This window comes from Musca autumnalis, unplaced genomic scaffold (genome assembly GCF_047663935.1).
Source record: "Musca autumnalis isolate F117 unplaced genomic scaffold, ASM4766393v1 scaffold_2, whole genome shotgun sequence".
Lineage (NCBI taxonomy): Eukaryota > Metazoa > Arthropoda > Insecta > Diptera > Muscidae > Musca > Musca autumnalis.
In genome coordinates this window covers 189,264,078-189,282,101 of record NW_027411755.1, presented here as the reverse complement: position 1 = coordinate 189,282,101, position 18,024 = coordinate 189,264,078, and the positions used below count along the sequence as shown (strand labels likewise).

The 18,024-nt window shown below is 39.0% G+C and overlaps 1 protein-coding gene across 1 annotated transcript in view; it reads left to right on the top strand.

Moving 5' to 3' along the window:
* The window catches only part of beat-IIIa (beaten path IIIa), a 442,078-nt gene that overhangs the window by 398,247 nt on the left and 25,807 nt on the right, over window positions 1-18,024 (top strand). The window lies entirely within an intron of this gene.

Sequence of the window (18,024 nt, the reverse complement as noted above, 5' to 3'; positions counted from 1 at the left end):
TGGTAGGTGTCGATCTGCATCTCTTGGGTCTTCTCCAGGATTTGCCGCAGGGTAAATATCTGGTCAATGGTGGACTTGCCAGGTCTAAAGCCGCATTGGTATGGTCCAATAATCTCGTTGACCATTGGCTTTAGTCGTTCGCACAATATCCCTGACATGATCTTGTAGGCAATAGGGAGTAGCCTTATGCCCCTATAGTTAGAGCATACAGTCTTATCTCCCTTCTTGTGGACGGGGCACAGGATACTCAGGTTCCAATCGTCGGGTACTCGTTCTTCCTGCCAGATGGTGCTAACTAGCTGATGAATACACCTTATCAGCGTGTCGCCTCCGGTTTTGAACAGCTCGGCTGGTAAGCCATCGGCCCCTGCTGCCTTATTATTCTTCAGCCGATTTATTGCTGTCTTTACCTCATCTTGGCTGGGCGGTATACATTCAATACCATCTTCTGGGATTGGGACTGTGGTATCTTCGTCGTCTTCGCTGCTATTGGATACCAACAGATTTGAAAAATGTTCTTTCCATATCCTGAGTACACTATCTGTATCAGTTACCAAATTACCTTGCTGGTCTCTACAGGAGGATGTGCCTGTACCAAAGCCATCAGTTTGATGCTTGACTCTTTGGTAGAATTTTCGGACTTCATTCTGGCTCCTGTACATCTCGATTTTTTCACACTCCCGCTTTTCAATCTCTCTCTTTTTCCTGCGGAAAAGACGTTTCTCCTCTCTCCTTTTCTCCCTGTATCTCTCTCGTGTGCTACGCGTTGCTACGGATTGTAAAGTAGCCTTATATGCCGCATTTTTCTCTTCGGTGGCAGCACGACACTCCTCATCATACCATGGATTCCTTGGTGGAGGTCTCTGGTATCCAAGTATGGATTTTGCGGCTGTTTGCATGGAGTGGGCAATGCTTTGCCATTGCGCTGATATGTTATCGGGATGAGGAGGGCTTTGATTAAGCAATTGGGCTAGTTGAGTGGAATATGCTGTGGCTATCTGTTGTGATTGCAGCTTACCGATGTCTAACTTTCGTGTTGTGTCTGTTCGTACTTTGTTTGCTACGTTTAAGCGGGTGCGTACCTTTGCTGCAACAAGGTAGTGGTCCGAATCAATGTTTGCGCCTCGGAACGATCGTACATCCAACACGCTCGATGAATGTCTTCCATCTATCACAACATGATCAATTTGGTTTCTTGTTTTCTGATCTGGAGACAGCCAGGTGCCCTTATGAATATCGAGATGATTAAATCTGGTACTGCTAACTACCATGTTTTTTGCAGCTGCAAAGTCTATCAGTCTCATACCATTGTCAGATGTTTCACTGTGGAGACTGAATTTCCCGATTGTTGGACCAAAGATATTCTCCTTTCCAATTTTGGCATTAAAATCGCCTAGAATGATTTTAATGTCATGGGCAGGGCAACGGTCATATGTTTCTTCTAAGCGCTCGTAAAATATATCTTTGGTCTGTTCGTCCTTTTCTTCAGTGGGAGCATGAGCGCAAATAAAGCTGATGTTGAAGAATTTAGCTTTTATTCGAATTGCAGCAAGTCTTTCATTCACTGGGGTGAAGCTGGATACAAGATGTTATAGTCTCCGACTAACTACGAATCCACAACCAAACTCATGCTTTACGTCATGGCAGCTATAATACAGTGCGTCACCTTTAGGTGTTGTTGTGACGCCTTTCCCAATCCATCGTATTTCCTGTATGGCAGTAATATCGGTCTTGTACTTTTCAAGTACGTCTGCCAATGCGAAGACTGCACCTTCTCTATAAAGAGTGCGAACATTCCAGGTGCAGATTCGCAGATCATGGTCCTTAAAAACGTTTGCGGGGTTCGTCAACTTTAGAGGGGTTTGTTTTTCTTTTCTTTCGTTTTTTCATAGTAGGCTGTTTTTTTCTAGGGGAGGGTTACTAACCCGACGCCCAAACCCAAGTTTTTAACGTTCTTATGGGTGAACGCGCGGCACATGTTAGCTCACTACCTTTAACGGGTGTTAAAGGCAGTTCCCCAGGTGACACCACGGGGAGGTCAGTGTCCACTTGGGATGAAAGAGGGACCAAGATAAATCCTGGGATTTGCCATGTTAAACTTTTCATACCCTCCACCATAAAATATTCATTCCTGTCCCCAACTTTAAGCGAGTACGTTAAAATGTCAGATAATGTATATAAAATGCTTCATTCGGGAGGCCCTTTTTTATGGTGCCTATATCTATCTATGTATGTTGACAATTTTTGGTGGGTTAGAAATTGGGAGGTACTGTTATATAGGGTTATAATAAAACATGGGCCTATGTTGACAGTTTTTGATGGGAGCCTTTAATGTCAAATAACTCCTAATTCGGTTAAAAAATTTAGCTCGAATCCTCAAAATATCGAAAATCGGTACATAACGTGGGAACTTCAAATGTCATTAACAGCTAGTTCGGAGGTATCTGGGCTATACGAAAATATGAACTTAAATGAACAATTTTTGTTGCAGCATTTTTGTTGACTTTTAAATTTCAAATTACAGAAAGTTCGTCCAAAAAATAAAGCTAAGGTACGTAAAATCGGGAGGTTTGTTTTGGGGCTATACAAAAACATGGACCTACGTTCGGTTAAACATTTTAAGTAAAATCCTCAAAGTACCGAAAATCGGGAAGTATCGTTATATTGGGGCTATGTTGAAAATTGTTGATGCTGATGTGTGGTGACCACTACAACCTTCAAATGTCAAATTACAGTTAGTTCTGTTAAAAATTGTAGCTAAAATTGCCATATTACTAAAAATGGGAGCTATATCCGAACATGGACCTATGTTGACAATTTTTGATGGAGAGGTGTTGTGACCACTAAGAACTTCAAATGTCAAATTACTGCTAGTTCGGTTTAATATTGCAGCTAAAATCATCAAATTACTGAAAATCGGGAGGTACCGTTATATGGGGGCTTTCTTGACAATTTTTGGTGGAGAGGTGTGGTGACCACTAAGAATTTCAAATGTCAAATGTTCGAATTACAGATAATTCGGTTAAAACTTGTTGGTAAAATTCTCAAAATACCTGAAATCGGGCGGTAACGTTATATGGGGGCTATTCTAAAACATGGACCTATGTCCACAAGTTATATAAGTTTATTGATATTTAAGAACCCTAAATGTCAATTGATAGCTAAATCGGTCTAAATCGTTATATGGGGGCTATACCAAAACGTGGGCCTAGGTCCACAACTTTTGTTATATAAGTTAAGTTACACTTAAGAACCCTAAATGTCAAATTATAGCTATATCGGTCTGAAAATGTAGCTAAAAACGTCAAAATACCGTAAATCGGGGGGTACCGTTATATGGGGGCTATGCCAAAATGTTTTGTCACATAAATTTATTGACATTTAAGAACTTCAAATGTCAAATTATAGCTTCATCGGTCTGAAAATGTAGCTAAAAATGTCAAAATACCGTAAATCGGGGGGTACCGTTATATGGGGGCAATACCAAAACGTGGACCTATGTCCACAACTTTTGTTATATAAGTTTATTGATACTTAAGAACCCTAAATGTCAAATTATAGCTAAATCGGTCTGAAAATGTAGCTAAAACTGTCAAAATACCATAAATCGGGGGGTACCGTTATATGGGGGCTATACCAAAACGTGGACCTATGTGCACAACTTTTGTTATATAAGTTTATTGACATTTAAGAACCCTAAATGTCAAATTATAGCTACATCGGTCTGAAAATGTAGCTAAAAACGTCAAAATACCGTTAATCGGGGGCTACCGTTATATGGGGGCTATACCAAAACGTGGACCTATGCCCACAACTTATAATATATAAGTTTATTAACACTTAAGAACCCTAAATGTCAAATTATAGCTACATCGGTCTGATAATGTAGCTAAAAACGTCAAAATACCGTATATCGGGGGGTACCGTTATATGGGGGCTATACCAAAACGTGAACCTATGTCCACCACTTTTTTTATATAAGTTTATTGATACTTAAGAACCCTAAATGTCAAATTATAGCTAAATCGGTCTAAAAATTTAGCTAAAAACGTCAAAATACCGCAAATCGGGGGTACCGTTATATGGGGGCTATACCAAAACGTGGACCGATATAGCCCATCATCGAACTTGACCTGCCTGCAAACAAAAGACGCATTTTCCCAAAATTTCAGCGTCCTATCTCCATTTTTGTGGATGCTAGAGTGATTACCACAGACGGACGGACGGACGGACGTGCTCAGATCGACTTAGAATTTTACCCTGATCAAGAATATATATACTTTATAGGGTCGCAAATGAGTATTTCAATGCGTTACAAACGGAAAAACAAACTTAATATACCCTCCATACTATGGTGGAGGGTATAAAAACTAAAGAAAAGAAAAACAAACCCCTTCTAAAGTTGACGAACCCCGCAACCGTTTTAAGGACTATGATCTGCGAATTTGAACCTGGAATGTTCGCACTCTTTATAGAGAAGGTGCAGTCTTCGCATTGGCAGACGTACTTGAGAAGTAAAAGGCCGATATTACTGCCATACAGGAAATACGATGGCTTGGGAAAGGCGGCACAACAACACCTAAAAGTGACGCACTGTATTATAGCTGCCATGATACAAAGCATGAGTTTGGTTGCGGATTCGTAGTTAGTCGGAGACTAAAACATCTGGTATCCAGCTTCACCCCAGTGAATGAAAGACTTGCTGCAATTCGAATAAATGCAAAATTCTTTAACATCAGCTTTATTTGCTCTCATGCTCCCACTGAAGAAAAGGACGAACAGACCAAAGATATATTTTACGAGCGCTTAGAAGAAACATATGACCTTTGCACTGCCCATGACATTTAAATCATTCTAGGCGATTTTAATGCCAAATATGAAAAGGAGAATATCTCTGGCCCAACAGTCGGGAAATTCAGTCTCCACAGTGAAACATCTGACAATGGTATGAGGCTGATAGACTTTGCAGCTGCAAAAAACATGGTAGTTAGCAGTACAAGATTTAATCATCTCGATATTCATATGGACACCTGGCTGTCTCCAGATCAAAGAACAATCAATCAAATTGATCATGTTGTGATAGATGGAAGACATTCATCGAGGGTGTTAGATGTACGATCGTTCCGAGGCGCAAACATTGATTCGGACCACTACCTTGTTGCAGCAAGGGTACATACCCGTCTAAACGTTGCAAATAAAGCACGAACAGACACAACGCGGAAGTTGGACATCGATAGGCTGCAAACATAACATATAGCCACAGCATATTCCACTCAACTAGCCCAATTGCTTAATGAGAGCACATAACAACACAATGGCAAAATATTGCCCACTTCATGCAAACAGCCGCAAAATCCATACTTGGATTCCAGAGACCTCCACAAAGGAATTAATGGTATGACCAGGAGTGTCGTGCTGCTACCGAAGAGATGAATGCGGCATATAGAGCTACTTTACAATCAGTAGCACCGCGTTGCGCACGAGAGAGATATCGGGAGAAAAGGAGAAAAGGGAAACGTCTTTTCCGCAAGAAAAAGAGAGAAATGGAAAAGCGGGAGTGTGAAAAAACCGAGATGTACAGGAGTCAGAATGAAGTCCAAAAATTCTTCCAAAGAGTGAAATATCAAACAGATGGCTTTGGTACAGGCACATCCTCCTGTAGAGACCAGCAAGGTAATTTGGTAACTGATAAAGTAACAGATATCTTGCCCAAGATATGGAAGGAAAAAATTTTTTTTTTATTTCCAATCTGCTTGTATCCAATAGTAGCGAAGACGATGATACCACAGATCCAATCCCAGTAGATGGTATAGAATGTATATCACCCGGCCAAGATGAGGTAAAAACTTCAATCAATCGGTTGAAGAATAATAAAGCAGCAGGAGCCGATGGCTTACCAGCCGAGCTGTTTAAAACCGAAGGCGACGCGCTAATAAGTTGCATGCATAGCTAGTTAGCACCATCTGGCAGGACGAACGCGTAACCGACGATTGGAACCTGAGCATCCTGTGTCCCGTCCACAAGAAAGGAGATAAGACCGTATGCTCCAACTATAGGGACATAAGTCTTCTCCCTATTGTCTATAAGATAGTGCCAGGGATATTGTGCGAACGACTAAAGCCAATGGTCAACGAAATAATTGGACCATACCAATGTGGCTTTAGACCTGGCAAATTCACCATTGACCAGATATTTACCCTGCGGCAAATCCTGGAGAAGACCCAAGAGATGCAGATCGACACATATCACCTTTTTGTCGATTATAAAGCAGCTTTCGACAGTCCCTTCCGATCAAAGGTATTCCATGCAATGTCTGAATTTGGTATCCCCGCAAAGCTCATCTGGCTTTGTAACCTCTCCGAACAGTTTAGTACCAAAAGAGGTTTCAGACAAGGAGACAGCCTTTCGTGGGACCTATTCAAAATTTTGCTGGAAAAGGTAATACGAGATGCAAATGTCAAAAGAAATGGCACGATCTACACCAATAATCACAAGTAAAAGCTTATGCTGATGACATATATATCATAGGACGATCAGTAAAGGAAGTAACTGATACCTTTAGTAAGGTCGAAGGAGAATCTGCGAAAGTGGGTCTGGCGGTAAACGGCGAAAAGACCAAATTGATGGTGTCGACGCGCAAAGCGTCCATAGAGCTCGGACCGACTGTGGAATTGGTACCTATAATTTTGAGGTAGTTAAAGACTTCTTCTATCTCGGTACTGCCATAAACACAACAAACAACATCAGTTGTGAAATAAGAAGAAGAATCGTATTGGCCAACAGATGCTACTATGGTCTAAGTAAGCAATTTAAAAACAAAGCCACATCTCGTCAAACAAAAATAACACTATACAAAACGCTGATACTGTCCGTGCTAATGTTTGGCTCCGAAGCATGGGTACTTGCGCCAGCAGACAAGGCAGTGCATGGTGTGTTTGAGAGGAAAATTCTTCGAAAGATCTACGGGCCGATTTGCGTTGACGGTGAATATCGACGTCGTATGAACCAAGAGCTATATTAGCTATATAAAGACATGAATATAGTTAAACGTATCGAGATGCAACGATTGCGTTGGCTAGGCCATATCATAAGAATGAACGATGATGAACCCGCTAAAAAGGCGTATGAATACATGCCACATGGCGGTGCACGCAGAATTGTCAGGCATAAGCTTAGACGGAGCAAATAAGTGGATAAAGAGATGAATTGGATACCTTTTCTTAGTTCGGGTTATGGAACAAATGTTCTGTAATGGGCAAGCTAAGTAAGTAAGATTTATTAAGCATTTGCTGTATCCGTGGTCGAAAAATGTTTACACCTAAAATTGTGGACAGGAAACTAATTATTCCATTTCAGTTATTAATATTTTATGGTGGAGATTAAAAAAAGGTAGGTCCGGTCTGAACTTAACGACTTTTTACTTGTTATTTTTGATCTGGTTGTTACCACGTGGTGCCGCTAACTATTATGGTTTTTGCCGCAGCGAAGTATTTCAGCCTCATTCTGTTTTTAGATGTATCATTGTGGGGACCGAATTTCCCGACTCTTGAGACAAAAACATGTCTTATTTTAAGTTGGCATTAAAATCGCCTAGAATATATAGAAACTGGAGACCAGTTTTTTATACCTCCAACTAGCTATATGTCCGCAAACTCGTGCTTAATATCATGTCAAATGTAATTCAGTGCTTTACCTTAAGCCGTATGTCTGTAATATTGAACTTGTACTTTGCAAGCGCACTCGGCAGTGTTTAACCTGAATTAACCTAAAAGTTTGGATATTGCAAGTGCAGATTTGAAGAGCATGTTCCTTAAAATATTCGCCAAGTTCTTCAGAACTGCAAAGATTTGTTTTTTACTCGTTTTTTTTTAAGGTAGTGAGTGTTTAAGAAGGGTGAGTCACAAATCCAACGCATGGATGCTAATGTTTTCTTAGGTAAACGTGGTACTGGTCAAAGATTCATTTCGTCAATGCAGGTGTCATAGGCACTCGACCTTTTGCTTCGGGACTGTCATCCTATTCTTATTAATGTAGAGATCGGTGCAGTACATTATATAGTAGTTCTATTAGATCAATTAGCTAAGGACACGATTTCTGTCAGGGGACACCAACGAAGACTACCAAATTCCATTCATTTCGGTGGAAAATTAAAATACCGAAAATCGGGAGGTACAGTTGGAGGCGTAAACCTATACAAATTTCAGATGGAAAGTATTGCACCCCCAACGTAGACTAAATACGGACTTTCAACCATTTCGGTGGAATATTGAGGCCATAACCTTCAAAATACCGAAAATCGGGAGGTACACATCTATGGTGCTATAGAAAGGCGTGGATCTATACCTACAAATTTCAGGTGGAAAGCTTTGCACGGAATTTTAGCCATTTCGAAGGATTATTGTGGCCATAACTTTGAAAATACCGAAAATCGGTAGGTACTGCTCTATGGGTGCTATATTAAAGCGTGGACCTGTAGCGACACATTTCTGGGGGAAAGTTTTACACCACCAAAGAATACTAAATAAAATTTCAGCCATTTCGGAGGAATATTGTGGACAAAAATCGGGAGATACCGTTCTATGGGGGCTATATGAAGTCGTGAACCTATACCGAAAAAAATCATATAGAAAGCTGTATACCCCAAATGAAGACTAAATACCAAATTTCAGCCATTTCGGTGGAATATTGAGGCCGCAACTTCAAAATACCGCAAATCGGAAGGTACCGTTTTATGGGGGCTATACGAAGGCGTGAACCTATATAGACAAATTTCATACAGAGACTTGTATACCCCAATTGAAGACTTAATAGCAAATTTCAGTGGAATAATGAGGCCACAGCCTTCAAAATACCGCAAATCGGAAAGTACCGGTTTATGGGGTCAATATGAGGCTTGGGCCTATACCGACAAATTTCTGTTGTAAAGTTTTATACCCCAAATGAAGACTAAATACAAAGTTTCTGTCATTTTGGAGGAATATTGAGGTCAATACGTTCATAATTCCCGAAATCTGGAGGTACCGTTCCATGGAGACTATTTAAAGGCGTGGACCCATGCCAACAAAATTCTTGGACAAAGATTTATACCCCCAATGAAGACTAATTACCAAATTACAGCCACTTCGGTGTGATAATGAAGCTAAAACCTTCAAAATACCGAAAATCGGGTGGTACCGTTCTATGGTAGCTATATATACATATATCAAAACTTGGACCGATGTGGCCCACTTGCAATACCAAACATCCCACGAGCCATATATAAACTACTATACCAAATTACAAAGCTCCATCTTAAAAATTGCGCGCTGTATCTTGATTTCATATACTTTATAGGGTCTCCGATGAATATTTCGATGTGTTACAAACGGAATGACAAATTTAATTATACCCTCCATAATATGGTGGAGGGTCTAATAAGAGGTATTGACAAATTTATTCTTAGTCTTGGCTACGCTCATATTCCAACCGATGAAAAGCATGAACAGACCAAACATGTATTTAAGGAACTCCAACAAATAATATACAATCGATGGTCTGACCATTGAATTAAAAGAATTCTATGTTATTTTAATGTTAAAATTTGAAAGGTGGTTGTTAGCCTTTTAGACCTTCGTTTTTTCCAACTGGTATTAGGCAAAGGCTATTTCATTTGGCCTCGATAAGGCCACATTATCATTTTAACGTGATAGTATTCATAATAGGTTAATAAAGGATAGAATGTTGCCGAATGCAAGTCCATTATCCAGAATAAAATATAAGCATATTTTTAATAGATTTCCATCAAAGTTCTTTTTTTTATTGAAAATCAACTTCACGATTTCCCCAAACCGCAGGAAATTGTATAATCAAAAATAATGATAGGGCGGAACTAGAAATATAATTTTATTACAAGCAATAATTGTCGTCTCCATTTTTTTTATGTGATAATAAAATATGATTACCTCCTCTAGCGTATTTTGGTAAAAAGGCATTGTTTTCCCTACTTCAATCAACAACACAAACAAACACACACATTGATGGGTATGTATGTACTCGTATGTACATATGTACGTATTAAATACTCTTTCCAAGTCACTTAGTTAGTCGATTGTGTGATTCCGGTTTAACATACTATAAGTAGGTATTGTGCTTTTGTTTCAGTATTTCCTCAATTTCACTTTAAGCAATGATATCCTGAATATAAAAAAAAATCAACGAATACACCCTGCAATGAAGAAAAATAACCGAAAAAAAATATTGCTTCCAGTGGAATGGACTCTTTTACGTTATACGTACATACTCGTACGTATTATAACATATTACATATATATAAATTTAACATACTCTGGAGTATTAAAAGGGGTAGACAGGCAGGCAGCATGCTGACATGCCATAAACCATAGGAAGGCTGGTACCCCACCCTTGTGCCGTGAACAATATTGATAATCCTTAATGCATGATTTTGCCCTAAGCATATGCATATCTAAAACCACAATTGTATGTAAATTTCCAAAAACTTATACTACCCACCACAACTCTCTGTTGGTGCCTAAGGAGAAAAGGCTGGAATGGTTGGTATTTGAATTTTTCTTCTTCTTCTTCTTCTCGACTTTATTTTTCTGCATAAAAAATCAATTTCTTGTTTTATTTTTTTGGTCGTTCTACAAATGTATGTTCGTTTCGTTTTCGTTGTTATGTTACTTTGAAAGGTTATAAATTCTATTGAATTTTGATGATATACAAAGGGAGAATTATATACAGACTGTCTATGTCTGTTTTGGGGATAACTTTTTTTTACATTTGTAGAAGCTTGCTAGAGGTGCCGATAGGTAGAGGAAAATATAAAGACCCATAATATTGGTAGCAACAAATAAAAGACAAAACAAACAAATAAACATTTGTGTGAGTTGGGAAAAAAAATCTTCTCGTCTTTCTGAAGAATCATTGAAAATATTTTGATTTGAAATAATACATTGACATTTTATATACATATTTAATTGTCAGATACCCAAGACAATAATATTGTTGTTGTATGGATGTTGATATAAGATTCAATTTAATTACTTAGTATCCCAAATCAACAATAGCAATTTTAATTGTTAAAAAATTAATTCAAGAAACAAATTTTAAAAACATACTTGTCAAAATAGTCAAACAAAAACTTTTATATGTATGTAAATTAAAGAGACTTTTTTATAGAATCTGAGAAAATTTTAAAGATATTTAGTAGAACTGAAAGACACAAAAAATGAAATATTTGTTAATGAAATGTCAATGGGTGTATCAACAGTGAAAGTCTCAAGACCATTAATTATCGTGAATCGGTATAGGATATTACCAAGTAAGAACGGCGTTAAGTTTTTACTCACCACAACTAGTTAAATTGAAGTAAAATTGAAAAAATTAGTTTCGTATTGTTTATAAAAGTACTAGCTCTTCCGCCAAGTCAAGGCTTATTGCTAGCATAAGTGAAATATGCTAACTGAAGAATATAATTTTTTTAAACAAGGCTTAATACAAAATACCAAGCTACAGCCACTTTAGTAGAAGAATTGTTAAAAAAAATTGCACATCAAGCGGTATCGTTTAGGTATTTCGGTTTAATAATTTAGCTACTTACTTACTTACTTAGCTGGTCCATTACAGAACATTTGTTTCATAAGCCGAACTAAGGAAAGATCTCCATATCTCTCTATTTGTTGCTTCGCACTCTGGAATACCGCGTCTTTTCATCTCATCATCCACATGTTTGCGCCATCTATTCCTTGGCCTGCCAATTTTGCATGCACCGCCAAGCGGTCCGTATTTATACGCCTTTTTAGCGGGTTCATCATCGCCCATTTTTATTATATGGCCTAGCCAACGCAATCGCTGCAACTCGATACGTTTAACAATATTGATGTCGTTGTATAGCAGATACAGCTCGTGGTTCATGCGACGTCGATATTCACCGTCAACGCAGATTGGTCCGTAGATATTTCGAAGAATTTTTCTCTCAAACACACCAAGCACTGTCATGTCTGCTTGCGCAAGTATCCAGGCTTCGGAGCCATACATCAGCACGGGTAGTATCAGTGTTTTGTGGAGCGTTATTTTTGTTTGACGAGATGTGGCTTTGTTTTAAAACTGCTTACTTAAACCAAAGTAGCATCTGTTGGCCAATAAAATTCTTCTTTTTATTTCCCAACTGATGTCGTTTGTTGTGTTTACGGAGGTAGACGAAGTCTTTTACTACCTCAGTATTATAGGAACCAACTTCCACAGTCTGTCCGAGCTCAATGGACGCATTGCACGTCGACACCATCAACTTGGTCTTTCACCGTTTACCGCCAGACCCACTTTAGCAGATTCTCCTTCGACCCGTTTACCGCCATACCCACTTTAGCAGATTCTCCTTCGACCTTCATAAATGTATCGGTTACTTCTTTTACTGATCGGCCCATGATGTCTATATCATCAGCATAAGCAAGCCGGATGAGCTTTGCGGGGATACCAAATTCAGACATGGCTTGGAATACCTTTAAACGCAGCGGGCTGTCGAAGGCTGCTTTATAATCGACAAAAAGGTGGTAGGTGTCGACCTGCATCTCTTGGGTCTTCTCCAGGATTTGCCGCAGGGTAAATATCTGGTCAATGGTAGACTTGTCAGGTCTAAAGCCGCATTGGTATGGTCCAATTATCTCGTTGACCATAGGCTTTAGTCGTTCGCACAATATCCCTGACACGATCTTGTAGGCAATAGGGAGCAAACTTATACCCCTATAGTTAGAGCATACAGTCTTATCTCATACTCAGGTTGCAATCGTCGGGTACTCGTTCTTCCTGCCAGATGGTGCTAACTAGCTGATGCATACACCTTATCAGCGTGTCGCCTCCGGTTTTAAACAGCTCGGCTGGTAGGCCATCAACTCCTGCTGCCTTATTATTCTTCAGCCAGTTTACTGCTGTCTTTACCTCAACTTGGCTGGGCGGTATACATTCAATACCATCTTCTGGGATAGGGACTGTGGTATCTTCGCCGTCTTCGATATTATCGGATACCAACAGTTTGCAGAAATGTTCTATCCATATCCTGAGCACACTATCTGTATCAGTTATCAAATTACCTTGCTGGTCTTTACAGGAGGATGTGCCTGTACCAAAGCCATCAGTTTGATGCTTGACTCTTTGGTAGAATTTTCGGACTTCATTGTGGCTCCTGTACATCTCGATTTTTTCACACTCCCGCTTTTCCATCACTCTCTTTTTCTCGCGGAAAAGACGTTTCTCCTCTCTCCTTTTCTCCCTGTATCTCTCTCGTGCGCTACGCGTTGCTACGGATTGTAAAGTAGCCCTATATGCCGCATTTTTCTCTTCGGTGGCAGCACGACACTCTTGATCATACCATGGATTCCTTAGTGGAGGTCTCTGGTATCCAAGTATGGATTTTGCGGCTGTTTGCATGGAGTGGGCAATGCTTTGCCATTGCGCTGATATGTTATCGGGATGAGGAGTGCTTTGATTAAACAGTTGGGCCAGCTGAGTGGAATAGGCTGTGGCTATCTGTTGTGATTGCAGCTTACCGATGTCTAACTTTCGTGTTGTGTCTGTTCGTACTTTGTTTGCTATGTTTAAGCGGGTGCGTACCTTTGCAGCAACAAGGTAGTGGTCCGAATCAATGCTTGCGCCTCGGAACGATCGTACATCCAACACGCTCGATGAATGTCTTCCATCTATCACAACATGATCAATTTGATTTCTTGTTTTCTGATCTGGAGACAGCCAGGTGACCTTATGAATATCGAGATGATTAAATCTGGTACTGCTAACTACCATGTTTTTTGCAGCTGCAAAGTCTATCAGCCTCATACCATTGTCAGATGTTTCACTGTGGAGACTGAATTTCCCGACTGTTGGGCCAAAGATATTCTCCTTTCCAATTTTGGCATTAAAATCGCCTAGAATGATTTAAATATCATGGGCAGGGCAACGGTCATATGTTTCTTCTAACCGCTCGTAAAATATATATTTGGTTTGTTCATCCTTTTCTTCAGTGGGAGCATGAGCGCAAATAAAGCTGACGTTGAAAAATTTAGCTTTTATTCGAATTGCATCACGTCTTTCATTCACTGGGGTGAAGCTTGATACCAGATGTTTTAGCCTCCGACTAACTACGAATCCGCAACCAAACTCATGCTTTACGTCATGGCAGCTATAATACAGTGCGTCACCTTTAGGTGTTATTGTGACGCCTTTCCCAATTCATCGTATTTCCTTTATGACAGTAATATCGGCATTGTACTTTAAGTACATCTGCCACTGCGAAGACTGTACCTTATCTATTCTGCATTCCAGGTGCAGATTCGCAGATCATGGTCCTTAAAACGTTTGCGGGGTTCATCAACTTTAGAGGGGTTTGTTTTTCTTTTCTTTCGTTTTTTCTAGGGGAGGGTTACTAACCCGACGCCCAAACCCAAGTTTTTAACGTTCTCATGGGTGAACGCGCGGCACATCTTAGCTCACTACCTTTAACGGGTGTTAAAGGCAGTTCCCCAGGTGACACCACGGGGAGGTCAGTGTCAACTTGAGATGAAAGAAGGACCAAGATAAATCCTGGGCTTTGTCATGTTAACACCGGTCAGGGCCGTTCCTTGGTATCTTCCATCACCTACGTCACCCTTAATAATTTAACTACAAATGTTTTATCAAAACGTGGACCTGTACCGATCATTATCAGCTATGTTTTGTAACCTCAAAGAAGACACCCAATTTCATACATTTTGGTTAGATAATGTTGATAAAACCTTCAAAATACCGAAAATCGGGATCAGGTGCTAAGGGGACTATATCAAAAACGTGGAACTATACTGACAATTCTCTGCACTAATATTGAATATTTCGTGCTAGCCAACCCGGTCCCCGTTGCTGGCCCTTGAAACAGTTTTATGTTACCTTTTCTTAAGTCAATTATACTTTTCTTGCATCGCTAATTAGTCGGGATCTGCAATTGGCTATAAATAAAAAATTTTCAGAAATGTTGGTGTCAATATGCAATTTAAACATACCGCCAAAAAACTGATAACTTGAGGTATGCATTTATTCCATCTGCAGGAATAGTAAAACTGGAAGTGTGAATTGCTTTTTAAATCCTTCAAGAATCGATCTAAAGCTTCTAGGGAATTTTTATGTGTCATCGTAAATTCGTTCCAGATGATATTTTCTATTTAATATTGCAGGTGTGCCCTTCATTCAGATGAATGTCCAGTGGCAACTTAAGGGCCGATGTATCTTAAATACCTGATGAAGCTATAGCTATCGATATGTTGCCTTCTTATCTATTATGATGGTAAACTCAGTATTCTTCGTTTATTCAATGCCTGTACTTTGTATGATCAAATTCCATCGCGTTTGGGAGATAATTTGATGTCGTTGGACTTACGACCTTTTCCTTTCCTCTCCTGGGACTTAAGACATTTTTCTTCAATTTACGGATTTGTTAAAATAAAATATGTATACTTCACTCAACAATGCAGAAATCTTCGGTCTGAAGCGGCATGAACTTTTTATACCCTCTCCCATAAAATATTATAAAACAAAATAATTTGTTTTTTTTTTCCTGCCCACAAATTTAGGCGGAGATATTTTGTGACCGCTGATACCTAAATAAGGTAAAAATGCATATAAAAATGTTTTAAATAGGTCAGGACCTTTATTTGAGTCTATATAAAAGTGTGTACCTATGTTGACAATTTTTGGCGGAAAAGTTTGGTGACCCTGGGAACCTCAAATGTTGAATTACAAATAATTGGGTGGTACCGATATAGGGGGGTTATACCAAAACAGGGACCTATTTTGACAGTTTTTGGTGGAGATGTTTCGTGATAACTTGGAACCTCAACTGTCAAATTATTTGTAGTTGGGTTAAAAATTGTAGTTAAAATTCTTAAAATACCGAAAATCGGTAGGCACCGTTATATGGGGGCTATACCAAAACATGGAACTTTGTTAACAGTTTTTAGTCGAGATGTTTTGTGATCACTTGGAACATCAACTGTTAAATTACAGGTAGTTCGGTTAAAAATTGTAGTTAGAATCTTCAAAATTCTGAAAATTGTGAGGTACCGATATAGGGAGGTTATATCAAAACATGGACTTATGTTGACAGTTTTTGTGGGACATGTTTCATGATCACTTGGAACCTCAACTGTCAAATTATTGGTAATTGATTTAACAATTTTAGCTAAAATCCTCAAAATACCGAAAATCGGTAGGTACCGTAACAAAACATGGACTATAATTGTTGGTGGATATATTTTGTGACCACTGGGAATCCCAAACGTGAAATTATTGACAGTTTACGGTGGAGATGTTTCGTGATCACTAGGAATATCAACTGTTAAATGGTGGAGATGTTTTTGGTAGAGATGTTTCGTGATAACTTGGAACCTCAACTGGTATTTGGGTTAATAATTGTAGCTAAAATCCTCAAAATACCGCAAATCGGCAGGTACAGTTATATGGGGCTATACCAAAACATGGACCTGTAATTTTTGGTGGATATATTTTGTAGCCACTGGGAACCCCAAACGTGAAATTACGGGTAGTTCAGTCAAAAAATTTTGCTAAAATCCCCAAAATACCGAAAATCGGGAGGTACCGTAATATGGGGGATATACCAAAACATGGACCTATGTTGACGGTTTTGTGGGGATGCTGTGTGACCACTGGGAAAGCCAAGCGTGGTAACGCACAAGCCACTCTGATTTTTTTAATGCTTTGAACTGAAAAAGAATTTTGAATTAATTCTCTTTGGAGTTGAGCTGTTATGAAATCCACCGAAATCCCACACATTCAACTATTATGCTACGTTTTACGGGTGGTTAAGTCCGATCATCAGGCATTTTAGAATGTTATTTTGGTGGCTGGACGAAGGCTAAGCTTGGAAACTAGCATTGCTACCACAAATCATTCGAAAATTATATATTCGAAATATTTATTTATTTTTTTTTAATGTCAGTTATTTGCTTCCAAACTTTCCTATAGTACGACTTGTCTGGCAAAAATTATAGCTAATTCGCACTAAAAATTTAGCTAGAAACGTAAAAATACTTGAAATCGGGCGGTAACGTTATATGGGGGCTATATCAAAATATAAACTGATATACTCTATCCTTGAACTTGACCTGCCCGCAAACAAAATATGCATCTTTTCAAAATTTCAGAGTCCAATCTCAATTTTTGTGGGCGATAAAGTGATTACCACAGACGGACGGACTTGCATACAAAAGGAAAAAGTCAAAAGAAAACAAGTAAAAAAGCGTTAAGTTCGGCCGGGCCGATTTTTCACACCCTCCACCATAAAATATTCTGAACTAAAATGGAATAATTAGTTTTCATTCCTGTCCCCAACTTTAAGTGGGTACGTTAAAATGTCAGATAATGTACATAAAATGCTTCATTCGGGAGGCCCTTTTTTTGGGTGCCTATATCTAGCTATGTATGTTGACAATTTAGAATCTAGAATCCTCAAAATACCGAAAATCGGTATACAACGTGGGAACTTCAAATGTCATTAACAGCTAGTTCGGAGGTATGTGGGCTATAGAAAATATGAACTTAAATGAAGAATTTTTGTTGCAGAATTTTTGTTGGCTTTTAAATTTCAAATTACAGAAAGTTCGTTCAAAAAATAAAGCTAAGGTACGGAAAATCGGGAGGTTTGTTTTGGGGCTATACCAAAACATGGACCTATGTTGGTTCAACATTTTAAGTAAAATCCTCAAAGTACCGAGAATCGGGAAGTATCGTTATATTGGGCTATGTTGAAAATTGTTGATGCAGATGTGTGGTGACCACTACAACCTTCAAATGTCAAATTACAGTTAGTTCGGTTAAAAATTGTAGCTAAAATCATCAAATTACTGAAAATCGTGAGGTACCGTTATATGGGGGCTTTATCAATACATAGACCTTTCTTGACAATTTTTGGTGGAGAGGTGTGGTGACCACTAGGAATTTCAAATGTCAAATGTTCAAATTACAGATAATTCGGTTAAAACTGGGGGC